The following is a 6914-nucleotide window of genomic DNA, read 5'->3' on the forward strand; positions in this document are numbered from 1 at the left end:
GATCAAATTAGCCTGCAATGAGAGTCATACGAAAGAAATTTAAAATAAACGTAGTTCCTTTATATTTAATATGGAGGTCATCAACACAGATTCTCGAGCAATCCGTTGGTTTTACAGGGATGCTGCAAAAATGCTGACATCGCATAATTCTCACGCACCAGGAGACAGGAGAAAACGCGATCGCAGGGAGGAGAGTACTTACAGACGCTTCGCCCTGCCTCGAACGATAAATACTGAAACTTATTCGGCAGGATGTAAGTTGAGAGATTTTGAAACTTATTCGACAGGACGTAAGTTGAGAGATTTTGCCCAACAGCAATACTTCAGGGTATCTGTTCAGTCAAATTTTTGTTTTGTCGATGTGTGAACGCTACTGTTACCTGCACGAAGGGAATGATAAATATATCTTCTGCAAGATAAGTATTTCATTCTTCTGAAACGTGAGTGCATTCCTTCGTGCGTACACTGAATAAACTTCAATCAGTTCTCCCACGCCAGCCGCAGTCATCCAGTCCTCAAAAGTCAAGATTATCACTCCACATTGTGCTGTAGCAACAGTGTGATTCGAAGAGGAGGGAGTGTTATCAGGCCTGCATAACGACAGTCTCTAAGCGTCATCCGAACCAAAAAATTTTACCACCGATTCACGAAAGTCTTTGCCAGTTGGGTGTTACCTAACACAGAAAGTAATGCGTATTTCTCAATGACGAGATGAATTGGTTAGCTCTCTTGCATGCTGTCAGCAATGAAACAAGCAGCATGATGGCATCGGCTGACAATAATCTCAGTCACTCATTAGTAGCATACATAAATGGATACTTGACGCTGGCTTCTAAAATGGGTCGACCTTAGTATCTTGTAGCTATAAAAAATCTCTTATTAAAGAATAATATCCTGGAAGGGTGAGCTAAATGAAAGAAATCTATTACTGTGTAGGGAGGAACTACGTCAGCTGCTACTTCTAATGACTCAACATAAGGGTCGCCAGATACATGAGCATCAATGACATACAAAATAAAGGAATATGTACTGTGGCCTATAGGCTAATTGGAAGCTATCTGTTATTAAAAAGAACATTTGCACCATGGAGTTGTAGTAAGGAGCAAAGTCTCACACATGTAAGTGTGGCCATCACATTACGGAAAACCGTAATAATTATTTACATAGCATTTCAGTATTAGAGCATTTATTCGTGAAGAATATGTTCCAAATTTTATAATATTGCAGCAAAGTGTGGCTATCAGCCATACTTACATGTGTGGGACGTTTACCTATATTCAAGTGACATGGGATTAACTAACGAACGAAATGATGTCAATAGGAATTCGATTACTGCACATTTATTTCAAAAAGGTTTACATATGTGGGAAAATCCAAACATGACGAACGTCTTCGTTCAAAATAACAATAAACACATGAGGTATCACATTGTCTCAGTTCCAAATAATACACGTCTGGTGGGTCCGCAAAGTACTCTTTTAAGAGATATTGCTTCCAGCGATCGTGACTGAATCAACTTTAAATGACGCGACAGAAATAATTGCTTAACCCACGGTTTTACAGAGAGGTTAGACATACAACGCAGTTAATACGTGCAATGGCTTATCTCGTACTTATGTAAACCTGTGATCGTATAGAGTTAATAATTTAAATATGTTTCCTAGACAAATGTATTCCCAAAAATTCATTAATCTACATTAATTATTGTTTGGTGCTGTGATTTTTTTCTCTTAGCGTATATGGTTCTAGAGACTTTTCCATGTCTCAAACATCTATGATGTATGTATGCAGACTAAAGCAACCTAACTAAAATTTATGCCATGGTTCGGGTTCGAACACAGGTCTCTTGTTGACTAGGATAATCCGTGCAGTTTCGAAAGCCATCGTGCCAGGGTGGCGCAATCGTAAGCGCATCTGCGCAGTGAACAGCAGATCTGCGTTCGAATCCTGGCCTTGGTGCACATTTTCATTCATCGCTTCAGTCTGCACATGAACACTAACTGCTTTCCATTGACCTCATAACTACAGAGCTGCTTTCCTCGACTGTCCTGAAAAACAGAATGATTTCTCTATAGATCCCAGAAACACTAAGCCCTCTGCACTTTTCTTTCCTCTTATCCGTGGTGTCTCACCAAAAATAATTCCACCAAAATCTCATGACGCCCATCCAGGGCTCGTGCTTATTTGTTGACCTTTTGAAAGAGGGAAATTTTACCACTCGACCTCTTCTCTCTTGAAATTACCTGTCATTGTCAGTTGTGCAGGAGGCGATCTGTAATTATCACTGCTTTAATCTTCTTGTGGGAACCCTTTATTAGTCAAGAGCGCCAATATTTGTACATTGGTAAGTAGTTTCCGCAAATTAAATTGTCATCTTCAGACCTGAAAACCACCTAAGAAGCAGGTTACAGGTCAATATTCTACTGGAATATACATGTAAGAAAACACACTGCACAACAATAGCGGTTCATACCGCTTAGTACAAAATAGTATTGTTTACATCGATCATTGGGTTAGACACTTAAAATGGCATAATCGTGTTTTATAATTTATAAATTAAAAGTGAGTATATGGAAAGACATCCACAGAAAAACATTAGATATATTATAAGATATATTCATAATAAATTCATCTCGCGGTAAACGTAATATTATGTTAAAAGTCATAGCATTTCGTAATGCAACAGGTGGATCAAAACAGTACAGTAATCAGGAAACAAAACACATGTCGCCTATTACTCTCAGCGTTGAAAGAGATGAATGGGTGCCATCTGGTGGCAGTACAGACTTAGGATCGAAAATTTAAAAAGAAACATACATGTATACAATAGTAATACACAAAGATGTAAAAAGCAGTTTACAATAGTAAGGCTACAGGATTTAATATATAAAAAAATATGAAATCACTGTGGGAGAAAGCTACGTGGATAGAAACATAAATGGCACAAGAGATGAAATTTAGTTGACCACATTATAAGGATCAGAAAGACCCACGTTGCATATTAGCACCCAATGAAAGCACTTGTCTCAGTGTTAGCCCATGAGACCCAAGCAAATACTACTTCTGGAAGCGTCTTAACAGCACTAAGAAAGTTCACACAGTACTTGTAAATACCTTTTGCATCACTGAGCCTGGCGAGAGCCTAACTTCGTAATCAACAGACTGCCAAGCCTCAGTTGACACCAGCATGTCTGTTGCATCACCCATCGTCATTGTCCAAGCTGTCTTGTCAGGACTGGTAATCTCAGCGAGCCTCCATTGTTAATCAGTGTAGTGTTCTCACAGTGCATCCCCAGGGGATCACAACTCTTTTGTGACTACATGCTTGGCTACCAAGAGGCGCCAGCCTTCGCAGCATTACTTCCTTTCCTAGATGCCTAGTTATACTTTCACTATACATTTTTCGCCTCTGTCTCTCCATCAAATAGATTTCTTGGTGCTGACCCTGCTTGGATCTGGTTTACGATTGGGTCTTAAGTTTACACTTTTCATTAAATAAACACATGGTCCCAACTGTTGTTTTTGACCTGCCACCAATTTTCAGAAGCCTCCAGAAGAGTAGATCGTGCGGGGAAGGTGTGTGCTTCACCTTTTTGCCTTTCTATCTGTGCATCCTTCCATGTAATACAGTAATACATCCAAAGCCCAGCAAAGTAGCCATCCTATTGTGGAGGTAATGTCAGGTACCTATACAGTGGTAGCCCCTTGACCAATCAGACATTGCACTGTTGGTGCATGACCTTAAAACTCCCCATACATGCCAAGGAGTATATGCTTGTGACTTGGGCCCAGAGACTTGGAGCAACGGATTAGCTGCCAGATAGCCATTGCTGAGGTTGCACGGTGTCCATGGGGAGAGCCCCCCTTCTGAGTGGGTGGCACCATAGCGGATCAGCCACAAATGAATCAGATGAAGTTATCTCCCATCGGCGGCCTTATGGTCCCAGGTGTCTCTATGAAAGGGCAGTCCTCTTTGAATGCAGAGAGATATGACCCTAAAATGTTCCCTTCCCTTGCTACACTGTGGGAGGAACATAGGCCTAAATGGAAACCATGGCAATACTCCCTGCAATACTTGGTATGTATAAGGACTGATGGCTATTCCTTCTTGGACACAAAGCGCTTGTTCTTTGTGGAGAACTTAGAAGACAATTTTTGGGAAGTGGCAACCATCTCCAAATTAAAAGTGGGCCAATTTTGATCTAAATGTCATCCACTGTTCAGTCATTGGTACTGCTCCCTTGTAACACCCTGTGTGATGTACCAGCGACTGTCACTCCCCACAACCGTCTGAATTAAGTTCAAGGCATCATTTTTCACACAGACCCGCCCTTACTATCTGATGATGAACTACATCCCAACTTGAAATGGCAGAGTGTACACTTTGTCCATGGTGTATGGAGGTTGCTACAAGTGCCTTCATCTTGGCCTTTGGGTGTGAGTCATTTTCTGAAAAGGTCAGGGTGTCAAGGTGATGATGTACCTATTTGATGTCAAACCATATGTTCCCCCCTCCACCCCTCTCCTGTGTGTTATTTCAAGAGCTTGAAATTTAGGCACGTGTCTTCATGTTGCAATGTAGAGATTGTGGACAAGCACTGCATACGAATGCTCCCTGTCTACCTCCCCACATCTGTGTCAGTTGAAGAAAGCACCATTCTACTTGTTCACCAGATTGCGCTGTTTTCCAGATAGTAAAGGAAATTCAAAAATACAAGACTGTGGACAGTCTCAATTAACAAGAGGCCAAGAAGAAGTATGACCGGTTGCACCCAGTATGTCACAGCTATGCTATGGCTATGACGATGTCGGTCCCTTTGGCCAAAGTATACTGGCCTGTTACACCTACAGCGGACCCTCAGGGCGCTGAACCATTCCTGCTGCCATGATGGTTGGGGGTTCCTCTCCTGCTGCTTCCCCCACATCTACTCTGGGATCAATGGTTTCTCACCCACAACAGACATTGATACACATCTCCCAGCTGGGTTCAAATCACTTTCCTCTGATTTCTCTCGCCAGAAAGGTGTCCCTCAGGACATTTTCTCCAAGGTTTCTACTAGTCTACAACTGGACACTAATCAGTGGCTGAGAGAGCCAAAGGCTGCTGGTTGCAGGGCTTCAATCTCTTTACCAGAAACTGATCAGAGAAGCCCTCACAGTCATCAACATCCTCTATGAAGAAAAAGACAAGAAAAAGTCCTTGAAGGAGAAGGGCATTCTGGTGGTTGCCATGCCACACGATCCCACCTCTTCCACTCCTGTGGCCAAGGAGGAGACTCCAGCAGCTCCTGAGGTCCCAATTGGCATAACACATAGAGAGAACCTACATACATTGATGCCATGATCCCACAACCTGTGGCAGCAGGTGATCTTAAGCATAACCTGTCCGCTTGGTTCCTTCATGGTCTCAGTGTGCGTCAATAACATTATTCGCCAGTAGAATTGTTGGGGTTTCTTCCACAACCAGGCTGAGCTATGTCATCTTTAAAGCACATCAACTAACTTCCGCAATTGTCCTTCAGGAGATTTGGTTTCCAGTGCAGACCCCAGCCGTTCATAGGTACCATGGATATTATAAGAAGTGTGCTGCCTATGGGTGGAGTTTGCACATATGTTCTAGACATTCAATAAAGCGAACTCGTGACTCCCAATATTCCTTTGGGGCTTTTTGTGTAAGAGCATGTGAAGATATTACCATCTGCAATGTTTACATTTCTCTGAATGGTGAAGTGTCTCAGAACATACTGTTTCTATTGGTTTCTCAATTCCCCACAATCCTGGGTGATTTCATTGCCAATGGCCCTTCGTGGGATGGAATCATAATCACTAGCCATGGTAAAGACGTTGAAAATTTACTGGCACAAGACTTTCAACCCTCGAATACTAGTACACCCACACACCTCAGTGAGGTGTGCAGAACCTTCTGGGCCATAGACATTTCCAAGAGCACCCCTGTCTTCTCCCATCCATTCACTGGAGGGTCCATGATGACCTATGTGATAGTGACCCCTGGCTAATCTTCCTGTCCCTCCCTTAGTGTCACTTCCCTGGACACCTAGCCAGATGGGCTCTCAACAGTGCTGACTGGGATGCTTTCGCCTCTGCTGTCGACCTTGGCTCCCCACTGCATAGAGATATCGATGGGGCAGTCCAGAATACAACTACAACCATTCTTTCGCTAGCTGGCCTACCCCGATGGAAGACAGTACCTTGGTAGTCTTCAGAAATTGGAGATCGCATTTGAGATCTTAGGAAGGCTCTCCTACCCCATGAAGGGCACCCATCAATGGAGCACCTCATTGCCTTTAAGCAGCTCCATGCTCACGTCCGTTAGCTAATAAAAAGATGGAAGCAAGAATGCTGGGAATGGTATATTTCAACCATAAGACCTCATATGTCTCCCCCACAGGTTTGGTCTAAGATCAGACATCCATGTGGACACAAGACTCCTGCAGGTTTACCTGGTATTACCACGAATGGCACTGTCTACACTGACCCAGACACTGTGGCTGCACATTTTTCTCTGGACTATGCTCAAGCGTCAATATATGAGCATTATCAACCTGCCTTTCGTGTCCTAGACCATCAGTTGCAGCGAAAGCAATTATCTTTTACTACACGCCATCCGGAGCCATATAGCATTCCATTCAGTGAGTGGGAATTCGTCAGTATTCTCGCCCACTGATACAACCCCAGGACCAGAACACATCCACAACTAAAACGTCAAACACCTACCAGCGGATTGTCAGCATCATATCCTTGCCATCTTTCGGCATCCAGAACGAGTTATCATGGCAATGGTGACAGAGCATCATTGCCCAAGTACTGAAGCTAGGTTGTGTAGGCTCCTTGAGTGATGGGATCTCCTGGTTTCATCCCAGGCTGGTTTTCGCAAAGGGTACTTCACTACTGAT

This window comes from Schistocerca piceifrons, chromosome 4 (assembly GCF_021461385.2).
Source record: "Schistocerca piceifrons isolate TAMUIC-IGC-003096 chromosome 4, iqSchPice1.1, whole genome shotgun sequence".
In the NCBI taxonomy this organism is placed as follows: domain Eukaryota; kingdom Metazoa; phylum Arthropoda; class Insecta; order Orthoptera; family Acrididae; genus Schistocerca; species Schistocerca piceifrons.